A 23,084-nucleotide genomic window follows, 5' to 3' on the forward strand; every position below is an offset into this window, starting at 1 on the left:
TAATTGACCAGGGGATGGGACGGAAGCGCACAGGGTTGGTAGTGGAATGCGGTATGAGGAGAGAAATAGTGACAGCCCTGTAGAAAGCAAGACCACAGGTCCATACACATCATTACCCATATTACAACTGGATCATTACTATCTGGGGAACTGATCAGCCTCAGGTTTAAAGGTCCATATGAGGTGGTGTTCTGTACTCCTCTCACCGTCCGTATGAAGGAGTTAGATATTGGGTGCATCTCTCAGATGTCCGAAGAGCACCAGAGACATTTTGAGGATCCATGCCAGGGTGGTGTGCAGTGGCACATGCCTGATTTTTTTCTTTTTTCTTTCTTTTTTCATATTTCTTTCTTTATCTTTTGTCAAATGTTTATTTGTCAATCTATTTTTTTTTAAAGGTCTAGAACCCGGCTGGCCCTAGTGGAAAAAGGGCCCCTCTTTCTCCCTCTCCCCCTCTCCTTTCTCTTTCTTTCCCTCTCCTTCCTGCCCTCTCTCTCCCTCTTTCTTTCTGTCTTTCTCTCTCGCTTTCTTTTTCTCTTTCCCTTTCTTTCTTGATAACCTTTTTTCTCCTCTCCAGGAATAAGCAAAGATAGCTGAACGACCTCTCTTTTATGTAGGGATAATGATAGTAAAGATGTTTAATCCAGAAATGTTGTTTTGTATGACACTGGTCATGATTGTTGGAGTGGATGAAGGTATGTCTGTTATATGGGGTGACCATATAAAAAGGGGGGGTGGACAGTTGGAAAATAATGTTAGTATGAATATGTCTATTAAACAAAATCAATCAAAAAATGTCTCACTTTTTGCCGGCCACCCCTACAAGTTTTATTAGACGAATGAAACAGGAAGAAAGAATGCTGTATGATTCACATAAGGGGTTGGGCTTTGATACTATTTGTGACATCCAGAATGTAAACAACACTGAATAGCTAGTACTCTGATATACGCATTGCAGTAAGGAAATCAATGAAAGCTGTTACGTGTCTGCACTTATCCCGCACACATCAGGGGTTCCTATGGTTTTAGTTCCACATCCAGTCCCAATTACAGAGGCATAATGCCGGGATATCTTGCACTATAGGGGGATAAAGGGCACATTCCAGGCACATAGTGTGTAGTTGAGGAGCATTGATCTAGACCCAGCGTTATGAAATGGCAACACAAAATACTGCCAGTGTCTACAAGGACCATATTTTTCCTTGAGAGGTTACTCAAATAACAATGACAATGGCAGGGCACCACAGTGATGTGCCTGGCAGATGGGCTGATCAAGTACAGTGGAGAATTAATATCCCAAATAGAGACTATGTGTGCGCAAATATGGTCCCAACACATCACAAGGCTGACACGGATTGCAACAATGAAGGCGCCAGTGCGAATACTTAGAACCAAAAAACTTTTAACTTTGTTTTAACAATGAAGGAACAGTTCCTGGAGGCACAAACACAGTGCAACCACAAACCTGTGATCCCTGATATGGCGAAAGGTACAGCAGCAGTAATGGATTACTACTGGGTCTGTGGCCAACAAGCCTACCTGCACCTCCTACCATCTTCGAGAGGCCAGAGTACACTGGCCACCCTTCACTCAGTGCTACTAGTAATCCTGGAAGAACACCTGAAGGGAGAAGAAATGCCTGTCAAGGTGCCAACAGCCACTCTAGCAACAAAAGAAGCAGAAAGAAGCTTGCAGATCACACAAGAATTTGGTATGCTGCCAGAAAAAGGACAATTTCAACAGCAGGGGAGAAAGAAGAGATCAGACTGTCTCAAAGGACTGTTTCCTCACTGCTCAGAGGAATACCTGACGAGTATCGGCTTTTTAGCTCAGCAGACACTTTTTTCATCTTATTTGGCTCCTGGGGTACAAGCAGCTGCTGCACTTTCCTACCCCCGGAAGATGCAGATGAGTCACTATCACACGTCATCGAGGCCAGGCACAGTCTAGGTGTTCGAATAAAGAATGAAGGTGGAGATCAGAACACAGATTGGCTATCGCTTGCCTTTGATGGGGTCTCGTCATGGCTGGAGGAAGCAGTAAAAATACTGGTTCATGTGATTGTGTTCTTCTTGGTTCTCTTCTGCACATGCCAATGGGGTCTCCAATGAGGTGTTTCTATTGTCCCTAATAGTGCAAATATGATGGTATCAATTGGGGGATCTAAAACACCTTGCCATACAATAAACAGCGAAACTCAAACTAATATTTCTGGGTTATAGATATGTTAGGTGGGGATGAGTTTGTTACTGTAGAAGTAACGAAAGGGGCGAAAGTTGGGGAGGAGCTAGCACCTTCCAACACCCCTCAAGCGCTTTACAATTAGACAAGACTTCTAAGCACTATAGCACTGAGAAAGCGTTTTTATGCAACTATAAATCACATACAGACATGGGTGGCCACAAAGTGAAAATAGTATTTAAATATAAAAGATGCAAATAACCATTAGCTGAAAACATATGCAAATGTTATTCTGTGTAGTTTAAAATCTCAAAGCACGGTAAAAAGCAGAATCCTCTGTGCCAAAAAGAATGCAGTCTGTGCTAAAAATAGATTACAGGTATTGCGTGGGGCCCATCTCGCTCTAGCAGAAAGCACGAGGTAACTCAGCAACTGTTCCGTCCATCACAAGCCAATGAGACGAAAAAAAGATTCAATGCACGGCAGAGTACTATAGGAAAACAGGGTTTTTTTGTAGAAATTACTGGACCAGATAAAATATAAGAATATTGAGCGAAGTGTTGAGAGTATGGCGGGAAGGTGTTTTATGTATGAATATTTATAACATAGCAAATGATGCTAAGCAAGAGCTACAATGTATTCCTGCAGAGGCAGCATTATGTTAAGTAGCCTGTCCCAAATGGAACCCCGCCATGCCAGAAGGAAGAACTGCAGCGTCCCTTTTAAGGAAAAGCAACAGTTTTGGATGAGCCATGCGGGTATCCAGTGACCAAATCAAACAGTATAGAAGTCCCCTGCTTGGCATTAGTCTGCAGGAGCCAGCCAAGGAAGACAGAATGCTGGTCGGAAGGGCAGAGCCCTCTGCTCTTCCCCCTATCCTCATTTTAGGACAGATTAAAGTTTGTTATCCCTGCAAAATAGACTCATGGCCTTAATTTCCTAGAGGGGTGCATTTTGGTTACCCAATATACTTAAGGGGTACAAGTATGGGCTACCTTTCAACTTCTGCACTGCAACGGGACAATCAGCGACAGAAAAGGACCAACTTCTATTCAGTGGCACTTTGTGGTTTCAGCTCCTCGCATCTAGGCAAATAGCAACACCGCAGACTCTTGGCTGTCGAGATGGGCTTTCCTTGCATCTGGGGTCCAGCACTCTGTTGAGGTGGCTCATGCTCGGTCAGTACTGCTTCATGGGAGTCCGGAGGATCTTTCCTGGAGCTCTTCGCCAACTTAAAAGCAATGCACACAAACTGGTGTTCCTCTCCCAGGCTATTCGGTTCCAGCAGCAACTGCAGTGGAATTTCAACCAGCTCCGAGAGGATGTCCAGGTGGTTTACTTTGGAGTTGATTGGTCCCACCAACTCAAGGGGTCGAGGAGAATTCAGAGCTTCAGCACAGCAGCAGGGCTTCACCAGGCAAACCAACGGTCCAGGAGTTGCAGCAGGCGTCTCTTCTAAGTTCTTCTTCGGATTCCTTCGTCCAGTGGTCGATTGCCTTCCAAGCCAAAAAGCCTCGCCTTTTATGCAGGTTTCTCCCATTCATTCCAGCCTAGCTGTCAGTCACCCACCAGGGTGGCTGTCCTTGCCGGACAGACAGCCTGCCAATCACCTAAGAGTGCATTCCGGTCTCCTAGGAGACTGAGCACAGGGAGTTTCAGACACCTCCCTCGCATCCTGCCCTGCCAGACACCCTGGAACCAGAGGCGGGCTTCACTTGTGAATCCCGCCAAAGGCAAAGCGAACAAAGGGACCAAACCTGGTTTGGCACGCAGAGTAAATCTCAAGAAGGACCTTTCCACAAAGAAATGGTGAAAAAAGAAGACCAGGGCTATTTTGACAATAAGGCAGCCTGCGGTAAATGCATACCACGGTAGTTAAACGTAAACAACTGCCACCAGCCATTCATTGAGGAAAGGGTAACATAAAAATGTTACATGAGAAGCTAGACAAAGGGGATACTAAGTAACCCCTCCAGCACCCTATTAAAACAGTGTGTGCTAGGTATAGAAAGTTACAAACGTATGTAAAGTCAATTTCACTTCACTGCTCTTGGAAACAGTAGTTTATCCAAGAGAAGGTATTTAAACCTTTGGGAAATCTGAAAGACTTCACTGTGCCACTGCACTGAAGGTGCTGTGTGTCACAATGTAAATGATGATGCCTATGGAGTTTGTCAGACTCCACAACCAAAAGAGAAACAGAGTTCACAATCACATTCAATTACATGAGAGGGGGGGAAAAAGGGTCTCACTCTCTCCAGGTAAAGAAATTAAAGTCCTACAATCCAGCAAAGTTGCTGGGGGCCTCTAAGATAAAGGGAAATTAGCAAATTTCTGAGAATTCTCCCAAACAAGCTCTTTCAGTTGTAAAGTTCTTTTCCTTTTCCACTGGGTTGGGCTTTTGGTTATGGCATTGAACTGTGTTATGTAATTGAGGCAGGGTTAGGATTTGTCGCTTCTCCTGGAATCACTTTGACTGTAGGGGGACAGCACAGGCTTGCATCTGATCTGTCCGCCATATTGGTTGCCACTTCTCCCTCCCTGCTACTCTATAGTGTTGCCCTACAGGACCTATATGCTCCCTTTCCTTCTCAGCATGTGAGCTGAATGTTGGAAAAACTATTGGTAAGGCTTTGAAACCCTACATTTGTATAAGGAAATGGGCCTTATTACAAGTTTGCAGTGCAGAATAAAAGTGGTGGTAATACAGTTACTGACTTTTTTTGGTGATAGCAGAATTACTACCGCTTTTCACAAACCGTTGAATAATGCATTTGGCGGTAAAGTGGAGGATTTACCTCCAACAATACAGTGGGATTTCCCTACCTAAATAAACTAAGGATAGTCAGAGTCAATAAGTTCTACTTAAAAGTCTGCATCCAAAACCTATATTTGCCCTCACAACTAAAGCTAAACAATGCGTAGGGATACCAGCAACCAAAGGAATAGTGTTCAAACAAATGTTCTGAGCTTCTTCCAACTCCAGGCTTGCTCTTGGCTCCCTTCCCCAAGTTCAAGACAGATCCACCAAATAACCTGGGGGTTTCCTTCCCAAGTGCAACAGAGTTACACAAAATGGTCTTGGGGTTCCCTTCCCCCAAGTAGGCAGCTCTTCTGGCTTCAAATTCACAGTCAAATTAACTTGCTTAGTTTGCCTTTTCTTTCTGTCACTTGAACAATCTTATGCCGACCAGCCTCAGCCTTTTGACTTCCCTTGGTTTACTCCAAGTCAGGGTTCCTCCGTCTAGGCGCAGTTGTCGGACCACCTGGTATACCCATCACAGGTTGTGCAACGATAACCCTTGGAACTTTGCAACAGTTCATTCTTTCTCGTAGGACCTCCTTGACAACAGAGGTTTCCTTTCTGTATCTGTCATAATGTCACATATGTTTCTGTTTCACTTTAACAGCTTCTGGACTTTACCAAAATGTGACTCTCACACACTTTCCTTTGTGGTATTTCTCCTTTGTTTTCACACTATCCAATACTATTTTGCTTTATATTTGTTTCACTTTGTTCGCAAATGCTCTCTGTTTAAATTCATCTTGTTCGCAAAATGCACATCACCTGCTGTTTCATTTGTTCGATATACTCATATCTTTTCCACAGTTCAGCATTACGTGCTTGGTAACTTGTTCGGTATTCAATAGTTCACGTTTGGTCTCCAGACCCATTTGTCATGCATTTTCACTTGACCGGCATCCGCTGTTACACACACCATACCCATGGAGTGCCCCGGCCTGAGTGATCCTTCACTGTCAATCACTGGTGTGCGGCTGCTCCTCCAGGTGCTCTGGTTACACTCTCGGGTTCTCGCTGGATCCTCTCTCACTCCTGGGGAACTCCTGCGAGCAGCGCTTGCTTCCTCCAGATTATCCTGCAGCAGTCAGCGGCCTCGGGGAGATCTCCATGGTGCCCACATCCAATGGGGAACACAAAGCATAGGGTTCTGCACAGCTCGTGACCCTTTCACAGCCCGCTTTGGTCTCAGCATCTTTCTGGCTTCTCTGCAGTAGTGGAGTCCTTTTCATCGGCCCATATTCGACCTGCTCCACCTCAGATTGCCACACTCTGCTGCCACCCTGGATCTCGACCTCCACTCTGCTTCTGATTTCTCCTTTTATACACCTGCAACCATTTAAGAGGTTGTAGGTGTTGCCTGCCCATAGTTTTTGGGACATGCCTGACCCTCACAACAGTCCTCAGGTCTCTTCCTCGTCTCAGTACCGGAGTGCGGAGTGGTGCAATGACAAGTTGGTATGCACTACTCCTAGTTGCCACTTCCTTGTCCCAGTACTTATATATATATATATATATATATATATATATACATACATACATACATACATATATACACATTTTGTATAACACGCCCGCCTATTAGCCTACCTGAGTTTGGTTTCTAAGCACAGATCTGGGATTTGAACCTCTGTTGCTCTGCGTGGTCTTGCTTCCAAGACCAGACCAGAACATTGCCCCTGTGCTATCCTTGAGTCACAGGGATATGAATATATAGTGATATAATGTGGGGAAATGATGGGAAGTGATTGGTAACAACCTATAAAGGCAGGGGGAGGGTAAGGATGCTCTGACATTCTGTGCACTAACTAAGGCCGTCTGTGTGTGGCTTCTCCAAGGTTTAGTTAGGCTGCTTTTCTTAATAAGCTTTTCTGACATTCAGAGCACTGATTAAGGTGTGTCTTAGCTCCTGTGTGGCTTCTCTCATGAGTAGTTAGGTGGTTTTTCACATTGAAGCATTGCTGACATTCAGAGCACTGATAGGTTTGGCTCCTGTGTGGCTTCTCTCATGGGTGGTTAGGTTGCATTTGTGACTGAAGCATTTCTGACATTCAGAGCACCGATACGGTTTGGCTCCTGTATGGCTTCTCTCGTGTGTAGTTAGGCTGCTTTTCTGACTAAAGCATTTCTGACATTCAGAGCACCGATAAGGTTTGGCTCCTGTGTGGCTTCTCTCATGGGTAGTTAGCTTGCTTTTCTCACTGAAGCATTTCTGACATTCAGAGCACCGATAAGGTTTGGCTCCTGTGTGGCTTCTCTCATGGGTAGTTAGGTGGCTTTTTTGACTGAAGCATTTCTGACATTCAGAGCACCGATACGGTTTGGCTCCTGTGTGGCTTCTCTCATGTGTAGTTAGGTTGCTTTTCTGACTAAAGCATTTCTGACATTCAGAGCACCGATGAGGTTTGGCTCCTGTGTGGCTTCTCTCATGGGTAGTTAGGCTGCTTTTCACACTGAAGCATTTCTGACATTCAGAGCACTGATAAGGTTTGGCTCCTGTGTGGCTTCTCTCATGGGTGGTTAGGTTGTATTTGTGACTGTAGCATTTCTGACATTCAGAGCACCGATACGGTTTGGCTCCTGTGTGGCTTCTCTCATGGGTAGTTAGCTTGCTTTTCTCACTGAAGCATTTCTGACATTCAGAGCACCGATAAGGTTTGGTTCCTGTGTGGCTTCTCTCATGTTTAGTTAGGCTGCTTTTCACACTGAAGCATTTCTGACATTCAGAGCACTGATAAGGTTTGGCTCCTGTGTGGCTTATCTCATGGGCAGTTAGCTTGCTTTTCTCACTGAAGCATTTCTGACATTCTGAGCACAGATAAGGTTTGGCTCCTGTGTGGCTTCTCTCATGGGTAGTTAGGTGGCTTTTCTGACTGAAACATTTCGGGCATTCAGAGCACTGATAAGGTTTGGCTCCTGTGTGGCTTCTTTCGTGTCTAGTTAGGTTGCCTTTATCACTGAAGCATTTCTGACATTCAGAGCACAGATAAGGTTTGTCTCCTGTGTGGCTTCTCTCATGTTTAGTTAGGCTGCTTTTCACACTGAAGCATTTCTGACATTCAGAGCACTGATAAGGTTTGGCTCCTGTGTGGCTTATCTCATGGGCAGTAAGCTTGCTTTTCTCACTGAAGCATTTCTGACATTCAGAGCACCGATAAGGTTTGGCTCCTGTGTGGCTTCTCACATGGGTAGTTAGGTGGCTTTTCGTACTGAAGCATTTCTGACATTCAGAGCACTGATAAGGTTTGTCTCCTGTGTGGCTTCTCTCATGTTTAGTTAGGTGGCTTTTCGTAATGAAGCATTTCTGACATTCAGAGCACCGATACGGTTTGGCTCCTGTGTGGCTTCTCTCATGGGTGGTTAGGTTGTATTTGTGACTGAAGCATTTCTGACATTCAGAGCACCGATAAGGTTTGGCTCCTGTGTGGCTTCTTTCATGTCTAGTTAGGTTGCCTTTATCACTGAAGCATTTCTGACATTCAGAGCACAGATAGGGTTTGGCTCCTGTGTGGCTTCTTTCATGTCTAGTTAGGTTGCATTTGTGACTGAAGCTTTTCTGACATTGAATGCACTGATAAGGATTTACTCCTGTACGGGTCCTCTCATGTTGAGTTGGGTATGTGTTTTGATTGAAACTGTTATGACATTCTGTGTACTGATGAGGATTTTCTCCTGTGTTGGTTTTCTCGTTTTGAGCGTGATGGGTTTTCAGACTGAAGCTTTTATGGCATTCATTGTCCTGGCAAGGTTTCTCTGGGGGTTTCATTTCTCCAGCTTGGATTGTGTTTAGCAAGAATGCCACAGCAAAGTTAACCACATTACAGGGTCAGCTATTTGTATAGAATGTTCTATATTCATCTCTCAGTGCGCTATTGGTTACAATTCCATTGCGCAAAGGAAAGCTCTTTTTCGGAGCTCCAATTCTTCACCTCTGTGCATCCATGCAGGTTGTGTGTTTGACAGCGTCTCCCATTCGGGTGTTCTCAGAAAAACTTTATGCTTTAATGTTATGTTATTTTCACAATCAGCATACTAACATGTTTGTTAGGTTTATTGAATCCAACCTCGTGAGTAGTGTTTTCGAATTCAATGCATTGATCTGGTTTTCTGCTATTTGCAATTTTTATAAATAAAAAGCTTTGACTTTTGAATTACTTTTTTTATCCAAATGTTGAACTTTGTGTTGGCTCTGCTGGACACACGTGTATTCATTTAAATGTTTTACTTTTCAGAAGCATTTCCTTCTTCCGGTTACCTTGACACTGAATACGGATTGTAAGTGATAACAGAAATCATTTTCTTAATCCATAGCTTACTCCACCCCCAGTTCCTGACCAGACTGGGCTTCTAGAATCTTCCGTTCATAGATATCTGACATCCTCTCTTTTGTTACATGTAAAGCCATTCTTGAGGCATTTCTCTTCATTACCCTTTGCGTTTTTTGTGCAGGCTTTAGAAAGCTGTAAAAGAAAATGAACACATTATCTTTCTAAACATAAAGAACGATGTAGCATTAGGCATTTATAGTTTCTTTATTGTTGAAATAGTGTTTTATATGTGTACAAATATGTCACATGTCTTTACGGCTTCAAATTCTAAACAAAAGTCGTAACATAGCCAAAATTAAGGCAACTTCCTTTCCCCTTAAAGCTCCAAGCCAGAATATTGCATCTTTCAGAGCCTCCCATTTCCCTACAAATCTCCTCTGCATTTTATTCAGTCTTTGTGCAGAGCCCTAAATGGTGCAGATGCCTTAGTGACCGCACACTTCCCTTATCTTTTTAAAAAATAATCTTTTAATTAGTATGCCGCATCACAAACAGCGCCATACAACAACATTTAAGCACAATATAATAACTAATAACACCCCCGGGTCTCTACATTGGTGGTTTTCATAGCTCCCCTTTTCCTCAAACAGCTCTTACTTCACAGCAATAGCACACCTTAGACTCATGTTACTTGGTTTTTGGTGGGTAGGTTATCTATTTTCTAGCATTGGCCCTGTGCGTGCCCCCCCGCAACCCTCTCCCGTACTAATATACCACTTTCAGTTATACGTTTTTCATCATGTGCACGCCCGTCGTATCCGGGTGGTGTACATACGGACCCCAGATTTGCCTAGGTGTCGATTGGGTGTGCGTTATCCTGCCGAGTTCTGTCTCCATTTCATTGCAATACAATATATCGACCCTCCATTACTCCATCTTTGGTGATTCAGACCCTTCCCAAACCATCGGCACACGCCTATTTGCTAGGACCAACAATAGTCCAGCCAATCTCCTAGTCCCTTTTGGAACCCGGGCTGTGTATCCCAGCAATGCCATCAAGGGATCGGGCTCTAGGTCTTCTCCCACTGCCTCACTAAGTACTCCGAAGACCTTTTCCCAGAATAACAAAAGCTTTGGGCAGTTCCACGGCAGGTGGAGAAAGCCAGCCAGGGCATTGCCGCACCTCGTGCAGCTCTCAGATTTGTCCAGGTAAAACCTATGTAGTGTGGCGGGTATGTAATGGTATTGATGTAAATATTTGAAATGAATCAGTTTAAAATTTTGAGTTTATACCTACTCTCTGCGTCTCTCCACAGAAATATTTCCATATTTCGTCTGTTATCTCGCCTCCTAACGAGCTCTCCCATTTACTTCGGGATGAGCATGCTCACCCCACCTTAGCTGCCATACAGGTCTCAGGCAGTGTAGATATTACCCCTCTCTCATGGGCCTTCCCAAGCATCTTGTCTAAAATTGGGGCCATTTCTGGTTCCTGGGGAAAGCTCGGGCACACTTCTTTCAAGGAGTTCCTTAATCGGAAGTAAAAAAAAACAAAATAAAAACATATCTAGTGGGGTGGCAGCCCTGCTTTCTTTCAAATGCCTCCAACGTTAAGAACCGCCCACCCGGGGGAACATCTCTCGAAATTTAGTAATCCTGGCCACATGCATGTCACAGTGTTTTTTGCTGGTCAATGAGACCGTGGGTATGTAAGACACTGGAAGATTTGGAGAGTAGACTACCCCTCGTTTGGTTTTCCTCTCCATAGGGACCCATGATCTGCAGGTCAGTTCTACCATGTTTGATGCCCTGGCTGCTCTATCTGGTGCCGTCAGTATAACTGATCGCAACATAAACGGGGACGCCAGTGCCCTCTCCACCTTTAGATGTCTCCGATCTGTTCCGGGGTCATACCAGTAGAGAAGAAACTCTGCCTGGACCACCTTGTAATATGTTTCAAAGTCCAGGAGTGCTGGCCCCCTCTCTCCAATGGTGACACCAGTTTCTCCCAGGAGATTCTGACTGGTTTCCTGGCCCATATGAACCGCAGAATGATGGATTTTAACTCCCGGAATTATCCCTTTGTTACTGCCAGTGGTGCGTAAAAGAATACATACAGAAAGTGGGGCAACAGCACTATATTAACCAAGGATATTCTCCCATATAGTGCGAGGGGTAAAATCATCCATGTCTGTTGTCCCCCTGGCCTGTGCCAATATTAGTTTGTCTATATAGGTCCTCAGGAGAGTGTGCAATATTTATCCCCAGGTAGCGAGTGAACGCCCCATGCCATTGAAACCTGAAGCGTGCAGTGCTCTCAGTCAGCAGAAACAAAACCGATTTTGTGGCATTCATTTTCAGCCCCGAGATGTCTCCAAATCGAACCACATCTTGCATGACCAGGTGCAGACTGCCCTTCGGGTCCCTGATGTAGAGCACCATGTCGTACGCATATAGTGAGACAATGGGACTCATTACGAGGTGGGTGGTAAGGGATTACCGGTACCGGTAAGGGCACCAGTACCAGTAATCCCTTACCGCCCTATTACGAGGTCCCTTTACGGGTTCTCCCTTAACGCCAGGTTTTACCATGCGTTAAGGACGGGACCCGCAAAGGGACTTTGGTGTTAATAACGGTACCGCAATTTGCAGTACCGTTATTAGCGCCTTCCACATTCCCATTGAGCCCTATGGGGGGCTCAAATGGGAATGGAGAAGGGCCCTGGTGAATGGGGAATTACCGCCCCGCCAACCTTGGAATGGGGCGGTAATAGCTCCATTCACCAGGGCGCAGTCGGTAAGGATTTGGAGGCAGCCATGGCGCTAATAGCGCCATGGTTACCTCCAAACTCCTAATGAGGCCCAATGAGCTTATGTTTGCAATGTTGTATCCCTCTATCCAATTGAAGATTCCTAATCAGTCCCGCCAGGGGTTCTATCGCCAGTTCGAAAAGTAGTGGCAAGGGGCACCTCATCTCATGCCTCTCTCTAGGGCTATTGCATATGTGAATGAGCAGTTCACCCTGATCCTGGCCTTGGGCTGGGTGTATAGCAGTGAGACCAGAGACAAATCCCTCCCCCAGTCCCATTCTCAGTATAATTGTGAACAGAAAGGACCACTCGACCAAGTTAAATGCCTTTGTGGCGTCGAGAAGTGCTGCCACCACCGATTCATCACGTCGTACTACGGACATTAATCCAAATATTCTTCGTAACCCATAGGAGGTGGAGCGCCCCGGGATGAACCCAGATTGGTCTACCTTCAACATCCTGTGCATTAATGGTGCCAGTCTGGACGGCAATATCTTGGCGAGAATTTTATTATCCAGGTTTATCCGCCTGTATGATGAACAGTCGTTCAATTCCTTGTCCAGCTTGAGCAGGACCACCACCGTTGCCTCCCTCAGAGTCTCCGGTAGTCTGCCATCCCTCAGAGCTTGTTGATACATTTCCAGCAGGTGGGTATCCAGCCTCCCAGCGAACTGTTTATAGAACTCTGCTGTATACCTGTAGGGGCCCGGAGCATTCCCAGGCGGTAAGGATTTAATCACTGACATTACCTCCTTTAGCGAAATAGGACGTGCCAGATATAGGATATGGCCTTTGTAACGCACCTACAGATAATTATGACAAACAACAGACAAATACAAAAACTGTTTACCTGACATATCCCAACCAAATGGTCAGGGTAAATCAGGCAATTGACCAAAATCACACATAAAGGAGTGAAGCGATCTTGCCCTTTCCATCCCAAACCCACAAAGCCTTTGTAGGAGGAAATATAAGACCGCGAACGATAGCCCAGGTGTGTTGCAGCGGATGTCAACGGTACACAGAGCGTGCCTATGCTGATAAGCCAGAGCGAGGGCACCTTCTACTACTGTGGTACCTGCCTTAACTCCAGATACAAAGAAAGCCAAAGGGGTTAATCACAGCCAGTGGGTCGAGGAGTGAAACAATAAGAAACCGAACTGTGTTCTTAGATTTAGGTTTAGATTAGGCATTTTTCCAACCTGCATACAGTTTAAAAAAACACCCTTGAACTGTGATCACTTGTGTTTGTCTTTACTGTTGCCACCATGAGTTCCTTACAATGTTTACGCCACCGACTTAGTTGGGAGCAAATTACATGGAAAGCCATACAAAATGTATTGGTGACTTTGTTTATGTTTTTACTAGATCTGGGAATACTGACCAATGGCTTCTCCAGAAACTATTCAATGAACCTTGAACCCGAGATTGCCATTATTGTTGGAAGCCTTAGGGCCTCATTCCAAGTATGGTGGTAGTCATGGCGCTATTTGCGCCATGACTACCTCCCATACCGGTACCGACTCCGACCTGGTTCAATGGGGACTTACCGGTGTAGTCCGACCTCTTAGGGACCGGTAAATCCCCATTGAAAAATCCATTCCCCATTCTCATTTGAGCCCCCATAGGAAACCTGGATAAAAGGAGGCTGGAAACACCACTACCAAGTCGATCTCCTGAGTTCTCACGAACAAAGGATAAGGTGCCAAGTATTCTGCAACTAAGAGGCTGAACCGAGAAATCGCTGGTGACCCGCTGAAGGACTGCTCCTCTGCACTGCTGTCGCCCTGTGAAACCCTTCTGCCTCTGATTGAACGAGAAGGCCTGTACTGGGCTAACCAGCCTACACAGGAGACTTGCTCTGTCACCGCCGTCAGGTTGTGCTGTGTTCCGAGCCCCCGTCACTCTCACACGATTCGTACACTTGGCATTCCCAGGTCTGAAGTGAGGAGTGTACATTGGGCTGAAATACACACGGCCGCTGCGTTGCCCTGCTGTGGTAACAAACTGTGCGGGTCCACTACGTTTGGGACATCCTCAACTCCAACTTCTGCTGCCGCGGAATCTACACGACGCTGAGACGTCCCCTACTCGTATCTGAACCTGCCAGCACTGAAACTGACACGGAGAAGCCTGGGTCTGCCTGCATCGGGGACCGGCGAGTAGCAACGCTAGGAACCGGTCGCCCTCTTGCAGTAGCCTGTAGCTTTTCCTCGCTGTGTCAAACAGCATGCCTTTCTCGCACTCGCGCTCTGCTTCTGCCCGCAAGTAGAAGCTGCGCCCGTATTCGTTCACCTCTCTGAACTGCCCCATTCCCTGGAAGAGACTCGCCTTGTCCCTCTTGGCACTAGCGTGTGCAGGTACTTTTGGGCACAAGGCTCCACTCTCCGTAGGGCTCGGACTTCCTTCTAGTTAGGTGGCCGCTGCTGGCGAACTGGGTCTAACGATTATTTGCACTACCTGTTTTCCTCCCCATCTAGGTGGTTTACACAATTCGTGCTTCTAACGCTTTAGACCCCTCTGGTCTTGTATATATATTGTATTGAGTGTGATGTGTTGGTTTACTTGAGTTTTATCGTGATTCTTCGCTATGGTCAATGTTACAGAGGCCTTGTAATAAATGTGTCTATATTTTTAATATAACACCTGCCTGGAGTAATTTGTAAGTGTCCTTGTTCTGTGTGCTCATTGCGGGCTCACCCCTCACCCCTCTTGAGACCTAGTCTTGACCGCCGCGATCGCTATCTTGATTGGTCTAGCTTGTCCAGAGGTTACCCTGTTCCAAGAAACTAGGCTGGCCTTCTGAACCTCTGTCCTCCTGGACAGAGTTCAGAAATCCGTCTTAACAGCGGGCTTCTGCCAAGAAGCCCTCCTTTCGGCGCCACTGAGTCTGGGGTGGACCCATTGTGTGGGAGGGGGAGTAGGACCCCTGGACAGGGTTGCCTAGGCAATCCAAGTCACACTCTGCCCTTATAGGCTGGAGGGTCTCCCGCCATGATGACCACTCCACTGTGTGAGTGACAGCTAGGCTGTATGACTGGGGATCTTTTTGCATAAAAGCAGGGTCCTGAGGACTGGAAGAGCAAGACGTCGCCACTGGAACTAAGAAGCCGAAGAGGACAGAAGCCAAAGACATCTGCAACGACTGAACCATCGGTGAAGCCCTGCTGCAGCGTCTCACCACTTTTCTCCACACGACGAGAGGAGATCTTCATCTGCAAGAGCCTTCTCCCCTTGAGCTGGTGGGGCCAACCAGTTTGCCAATCGCCTTCCTGGACCTGCCTTGGTCGAATCGCCAGTGCCCTGCACTTGGAGACCGGATAACCAGGCACCCGTCCACCCGGACCGCGATTTAAAGGAGCATACCTTTTATTTTCGTTTGGCAGCACCGCAGCTGGTTTCATACCTGGGCAGTGCAGTAACTCGAACCTTCCTCCACGACGAGAGCCTCTCTTCCTCTGCTGGATCTCCCGAACTGCAGGAACTGCCAGGAACAACCGACACCGCAGAAGCCTCTTCTACATTTAAGGTACTGTGTTCCGCCAGGCCGCCCTTTTCGTCCGGTAGCACTAAAGGTGTTTTAAATCCTTTACCTACCTGTTGGGTCGGCCACCCCTATCCTCTAACATTGTCTTTCACCTTCTGTAACCACCTTTTCGAATCGTTTAACAAAGACTTGACTGCAGCTACAAGAACATTTTGCTCCTGGACCCTTTTGCCCTGTACCATTGACCCTGGCACAGGTCTATTGACTCTGGCTCAATCTGTTACACTGCCTTCACTAGATTGCTTCTCACCTAGAAGAACAGGTTATTTTCTTACCTAGTAACGTTCTTTCGATGGGATGGTCCGACGACGTATTCCACATCTATGACAGTAATCACCACAGCGGTGCTGCTTCGGAAAATCTTTTCGGCGTCTGCGTCCTGCGTCAATGACGTCGATACGCTGTCCTCGAGGGCCTCCGTCGAGCCGACGTCACCGGATGTTATATGTAGGACGCACAACGCCCGTAGCCTCGGTTGTAGTTTTTTCCCAGAACGTGTAGCACCAATCTTCTGCCGGAATGACTACAGAAAGCCTTGCGGAAATGAAAGCTGCACTCGCATAAGAAATTCTGTAGCGGGGCAGGCAGGGAGGGAGCGATGTGGAATACGTCGTCGGACCATCCCATTGAAAGAACATTACCAGGTAAGAAAGTAACTTGTTCTTCGAGGGCATTGGGTCCTCCGACGTATTCCACATCTATGACAGACTCCCAAAGCAGTACCAACGTATGGAGGTGGGAAAAGAATTTAGAATTTTAACATGCCCAATTAAATTGCAGAATAGAGGACCGCCTTGCCAAAGGCTAAATCTTGCCCATGGATGGAATCCAGGGATTAGTGTTTGACAAAAGTATGGACAAAGGCCCATGTGGCTGCTTCACAAATGTTACAAATGGGGACACCCCTCTGCAGAGCAGTGGAGGCAGCCATACCTCTAGTGGAATGGGCCCGTAAGCCCACCGGAGGGTCCTTACCCACCAAGCGGTAACAGCGGTAATCCATCTAGACAAAGTCTGTTTAGTAACAGCTTGTCCCAAACGCCTTCCAGCGTATCCAATAAAGAGCTAATCGTCCACTCTGACCCGGGACATGCGTGAGATGTAGAAACTTAACGCTCTCCTAAGATCCAACCTATGGAGCCTCTCCTCGTCCTTCCCAGGATGCGGAGGAGGATAGAATGCCGGAAGAACAACCTTCTGGCTTAAATGAAATTCCGACACAACTTTCTGAAGAAAAGAAGGACAAACTCTGTCCTTATGAAACACAGTGAAGGGTGGCTTAACTGAAAGTGCCTGCAACTCACTCACTCTGCGAGCGGAAGTGACCGCAACTAAAAATACAGTTTTCAAGGTTAGCAGTCTCAAAGGACAAGAATGTAAAGGCTCAAATGGAGCTCCCATCAGGAATTTTAGAACCATGTTCAAATCCCAGCCGGGCACCTGGAAAGGTGACGGTGGGAACACATTAGTGAGCCCTTTGAGAAACTGGGAAATCAAAGGAATTTTGAAATAAGAACACTCCTCAGATGAGCGCTCCAAGATGGACAGCGCCGCCAGGTAACCCTTAATGGTACCCACTTGCAGGCCCTTGTGGGCTAATGAAAGCAAAAGAGACAGAACCACAGGAATGGCACATGAAAAAGGATCCACATTCTTAACCCTGCACCAGTCGCAGAAATGTTTCCAAAGGCAACGGTACAGGGACTTAGTTGCTGGCCTTCTGGCCGAAAGCAACACCTCCATCACGGCTTCAGAGAGGTCCCAATCCATATACATCAACCTATCAGAAGCCAAGCATGAAAGTTGAGGGACCTGACCTCTGGATGGAGAACCTGACTCCCCTCCCGTGAGAGCAGATCGTCTCGTAGAGAAGACAGCGTGGTGGGCAGATGGACAAGTCGAGAAGGTCCGGGTACCACGTCCTCCTGGCCCATGCTGGAGCAATGAGGATCATCCGGGAACCGAACCTCCGCAGCACTTGCGGGATGACGGGGACCGGAGGAAACGCGTACAGCAGTCGGAAGGACCACTCCACTACGAACGCGTCCCCTAAAGCTCGTCTTGGAGGAAATTCCTGCGAGCAGAATCTTTTGCACTTCCGGTTGACACTGGTGGCGAAGAGATCCACTTGAGGGGTCCCCCAAAGGGCGAAGATCTCCAGGAGAATCTCCTGAGCCAGCTCCCACTCGTGAGAGACCGTGCTCTGCCTGCTCAGAGCGTCCGCCGCCTCATTTTCGTCTCCGGCCAGATGAACTGCCGAGATCGAAATCTCCTGCTGGATGACCAAGAACCAGAGCTGCATCGCCTCTCTGCACAGAGGAAGTGACCCTGCCCCCCACTTTTTGTTGAGGTAGTGCATGGCCACTGTGTTGTCCGTCAAAATCAGGACATTCTTCCCTCGCACAGTCAGCAGAAAAGCCTTCAGGGCTAGCCTGATGGTCCTCAGCTCCAACAGATTGATATGGAGTCTGGACTCCAATGGAGACCAACGACCGCTGACTGTCAACTCGTTGGCATGAGCTCCCCATCCCGTGAGGGACGCGTCCGTCACGATCGTAACCTCTGGCCAGGGTAGCCAAAACGGCGCCCCCCCTCATCAGATTGCCTTCAACGGCCCCCCACAGAAGATCCTGGGCGACTGAGGGCAGCACCTGAACGGGGTCCGACATCCTGCCGGAGGACTGCGACCACTGGAGCTTGAGAGCCCACTGCAGAGATCTCATCTGCAACCTGGCCTGTGGCACCAGAGGAATGCAGGATGCCATGAGGCCGAGCAACCTCAAGAACTCGAACGCCGGGAGACTCTGGGCATGTTGAAACTTGTGCACCATCTGCAGAATGTGATGAGCCCTCACCTGGGGAGGGAAACACTGCCCCAGGGATGTGTCGAGCACTGCTCGGATGTACTGGAGCCGCTGGGTTGGCGTCAAGTGGGACTTCTTTAAATTGAGGGAGAAGCCCAGCCTGTGAAGGGAGTGGCAGGTGACCGACAGATGATCCAGGACTTGCTCGGGAGAGCGCGCCCTGATCAACCAATCGTCCAGGTAGGGGTAGACGGGAATCCCCCCTTTCCTGAGATACGCTGCCACCACCACCTTTGTGAAGACCCTCGGGACGGAGGTCAATTCTAACGGCAGGCCCCGAAACTGAAAATGCGAGTCGCCAACCGCGAACCTCAGGTACTTCTTGTGCTTGGGATGAATCGGCACATGAAAATAAGTGTCCTTGAGGCCTAGAGACACCAACCAGCCCTGAAGTTGAAGGGCCTGGAGAACTTGAGAAAGAGTAACCATCTTGAACTTGTCCTTCCTGAGGAGCTTGTTCACCCATGCAAGTCCTTGATGGGTGTCAATCCCCCGTCCTTTTTCGGGATAAAAAAATAAGGGGAACACCATCCCTTGCTCCTCTCCGCTACAGGCACCAGTTCTATGGCGCCTTTGTCCAGCAGGGATTTGATTTCCTGCGCAAGGAGCGGATCCGGACTCTTCAAAGAGAGATTCCCTGGTGGATTGTCGTGAGGCCTCTGCTGGAAAGGAAGACAGTAGCCATGGGCAATGATCTCCAGAACCCACACATCTGAAGTAATGGCACGCCATTCTACAAGATGCTGCGCCGGCCTTCCCCCAACCGGCGAACCATGGGCCTCATGACTGAGCTGGAGCGGCTGCGGCGTTGCCTGAGGGTAAAGAAGCAACTGCCCGAGCGGCTTTGGCACCACAAGTACCTTGTTTTCCACCTCTGGTACTCCTACACTGGCCCCTTTGACTGCCGGCTCCTCTCGATCTATCAAAGGAAGAGTAGTATCGAAAGGAACCACCCCTCCATTGCTGTCCCCTGGGATGAAAAGGCGGAGGTTGACTAACTGCAGCGCTCAACGACTTCACTGCAGCTTTAGTGGTCTGCAACTTCTCAAGGCTCTCGTCAGCCTTGCTGCCAAAAAGATGTACTCCATCAAAGGACATGTTGAGGAGCCGGGCTTGTATGTCAGGAGCAAAACCCGACTTCCGCAACCACGCAAATCTGTGCATCACGGTGCTCGCCGCCATGGACCGGCTGACACAGTCTGCCATGTCCAGACCCGACTGAACGGATTCACACATGGCGTCATTGCCATCCTGAACGAGGGCCAGAAAAACATCCCGTTCCTCCCCTTCGGGAATATGTTCAGCCGCCAAAGACACACAATTCGACAGAGTGTGAGTGAAACGTGACAAGGCACACACGGAGTTGGCTGCATGTAAAGCCATACCCCCTGAAGAAAGCACTTTCTTCGCCCAGCCGTCAAAACGTTTGTCATCCCTATCAGGAGGGATGGTAGGGTATGACGCCTGCTTTGCTGGGGCCGTAGCCGCCTCCACCACCAAACTCTCCGGAGTGGGGTGCGTAGTCAAGTAGCAAGGGTCGCTACTGGCTGAACAATATTTTCCTCGGCAAAGACCTGTCCACTGCCGGGAGACTCTCCAGAGCAGTCCAAGCCGCTGCCACCCTTCTTTGCAAGGCCATATGTAATGGCAGTACCGGGGCAATTGGTGGACCTTGGTCCAGGATATCCATCAGGTCATCCTGCAGAAAATCCACTGGTGGTGCAGACCACCCCAAGTATTCCGTCACCCTCGACATGAGCCGCCGGTACGAAGACTCGGCGTGCGTGCCCGGCTCAGGCCTGCCAAACTCCACCTCAGGAAAGGTGACCAGACCACTAGCGTCATGTAAAGACTGAGGCAGGTCTTTTAACTGGCTATGACCAGACACGAGTTCTTCAGTAACCTCACCAGGAACCAAACCTTCATCAGACCCTTCATCCACCTCAGAGATGTAATCCAGAGGCTGGTCTAATAAATCCCTGGATGAAGGCACAGAAAAAGGCTCAAAAACAGGCCTAACTGACTTTTTCAGGGCCTTCCTCGGAGTATCCACCAGTCTCTAGGGCACCTCCGATAAAGCCTCCTCAAAAGGCATTGAGGGCGTTGACGGAATCGGCGTCGAGCGTGGCGCTGATGGCTTCGACACAGGCCTCGAGGGGGCGCCTCGAGCCTGTCCTTCGACAGCCTCAGCGCAGATGTCTTCCTCAGAGGCGGAGCCTCGAGAGAGTCCCTCGACGGACATGGTGCCGGAGGCGTCGATGTCTTCTTCGAAGATCTCACAGGCTCTACGGGTCTCGAGGGCGTCGAGGACCAGGACCTGGAGCGGGCATGACTAGAGTGATCCACCTTGTCCTCCCGAGCCCGAAGGCGTGCGAGGGGTGGCTCTAGTACGTTCACAGCCGGCCTCTTTCGAGGGCGCGGATGGAACAGAGGCCTGCGATGCAAAAATAACAACATCTCCTGATGAAATGAATCCCATTCCGCAGGAGTGGAATGCTTGCTGGGACAAGCAACCCGCCGACGGGCGGAGTCCTCGGACAAGGACAGGGAAGGCGACCTGTGACTTCACTTCCGCGAGTGCCTTGAAGAGGAAGAGGAATGGCGGGACCCACTCCGGGACCGAGACCCCCCCGGACTTACGCCAACGATGTGGACACCTTACCGACAGAAAGCTTCTTCTTACGCTCCCGCAAGGCTTTCGAGGTCAACGCCTGCCACTCGTCACAATCATCCGTGGCGTTGTCCTCACCGAGGCACCAGAGGCAGGCGTTGTGCGGGTCCGTCAACCACATCTTGGAACCGCAGTCCCGACACTTCTTAAAACCCGACCGCGGAGTAGAAGAAGATGAAGACATCTTCAAGAATTCACAACAAACAAGTACAAAGTACCTAGAGAACAACTCAGAAGAACCGAGGCGCGCCGAGATCTTCGACGCGAAAATCCTTACCGCCTTACTACGAGGTCCCTTTGCGGGTTGGGGAATTGAACGCCTGCTTTTTGCAGGCGTTAAAATCCAACCCGCTAAGGGACCTCGGAGCTAATTACGGCACCGCAAAATTGCGGTGCCGTAATTAGCGCCTTCCCCATTCCCATAGAGCCCTATGGGGCAGAAATGGGAATGGGGAAGGGCAATGGTGGAAGGGGGATTTACCGCCCCTCCAACCTTGGAATGGGGCGGTAAATCCCCTTTCCACCAAGGCGGTGCCGGTATTTTACCGGCATGAGCCATGGCGCTAATAGCGCCATGGCTCACCGCCTACCGTGTGATGAGGCCCATATTCTTTTTAATACAAAGCTTTGGTCAGTGTTTCCTTGTACTATAGTACTGTAGTCCTATTGTGTAAACCCTGAATACTGCTCATCTCCCTCTTGAGATAAGTCTGACTGCTTAGCCACAGCTACCAACTAAATCTTTGTGGTACAGACTGATACCAAAGGGGATTTATTGCTGACACCTGTAGTCCTAATCTTCTGTAGTGCTCCCTAAGGTAACTGCACAGGATTCTGCCTAACAATCCAATACATATCTCTCAATTTCCTGGTTGCCTTAGACGATGAGTTGCATGCTCCCGCCGTTCTTTTCTGATCTAGGTCCACAACAGCATTAAAGTCTCCTCCCCAGATCTCCCCGGGAGGTGCACTCTCTAGTTGGTGATCTATACACTGTAAGGAGTCCAACATATCCTGGTTAGGCCCATAGCAATTTATTAGAGTGATTTGTCAACCTTGAATAGATCCCAGTACCAAAATACATCTCCCCTCCTGGTCCTGAACTATTGAGTTCAAGCAGAACCCCACTGAGGCTAGCAGGAGAATGCATACTCCCCACAAATAGGAGGAATAGGAACAGAAATACCGATGACACCCCCAGGATTTCTCAAATTTGGATTCCCCTCCTGGGGTCAGACGAGTCTCTTGTAGGAACGCCACATCGATTTGGTAATGCTGCATGTATAGCAAGACTCTACGGCCCCTGGGCAGTTCAAGTATCTAAGTGATTGAGCCATGTTGCTCCCGTAATGACTATGCCCCCCCCCCCAGGATATCCAACCCACAGTTTGTGTTGTATTCCCAGTCCTCAGTAGTACCACTGTTGGTTAATCTCTTTCTCCACCATGAAACCCCTGCGACCACCACACTGACCCTCTCTCCCTCCCCCCTACCCAACCAGCAACTCGAACCTGACAGTTTCCCCCACCCCCTTAACCATCACAACCATTTTAACCAACTTGTGCTCCTGCTTGGGGACTCCCCAGGGACCAGCCATCCACGCAAGCTCTAACTGTGCTGTGATCGGCCCCAAGTCTGACAATAGTATTCAAGTACCCAAGGTTCAGTGTCTTGATCAACCTCTGGTGCGCTTGCCAATGTGTATCTCGTCCCAGCTTCTCATTCCTTCAGCGGTGTGGCGCTCTAGGTAAGGTCTCCAAAAAGGCATTCGCCTCTTCTGGTGTGTGGAACAAAAGCACTTTCCCATAGTGTTCCACCCAAAGTTTGGCCGGAACAGCATTGCGCATTTCAAGTTCCTTTCTCTGAGCCTTCGTTTAATAGACGCATCAGGGAGTTCTGGTATGACAAGGGGACCTTTTCCCTGGCTCTACGCAGCACCAGT

At 48.3% G+C, this 23,084-nt stretch overlaps 1 pseudogene; it reads right to left on the reverse strand.

The window, feature by feature from the left end:
* Positions 1-799: 799 nt before the first annotated feature.
* LOC138452966 (zinc finger protein 208-like) overlaps positions 800-23,084 on the reverse strand; it is a 300,800-nt pseudogene continuing 278,515 nt past the window's right edge.

The sequence above is a fragment of the Ambystoma mexicanum genome, chromosome 4p (genome assembly GCF_040938575.1).
Source record: "Ambystoma mexicanum isolate Mex_15411 chromosome 4p, UKY_AmexF1_1, whole genome shotgun sequence".
Classification (NCBI taxonomy): domain Eukaryota; kingdom Metazoa; phylum Chordata; class Amphibia; order Caudata; family Ambystomatidae; genus Ambystoma; species Ambystoma mexicanum.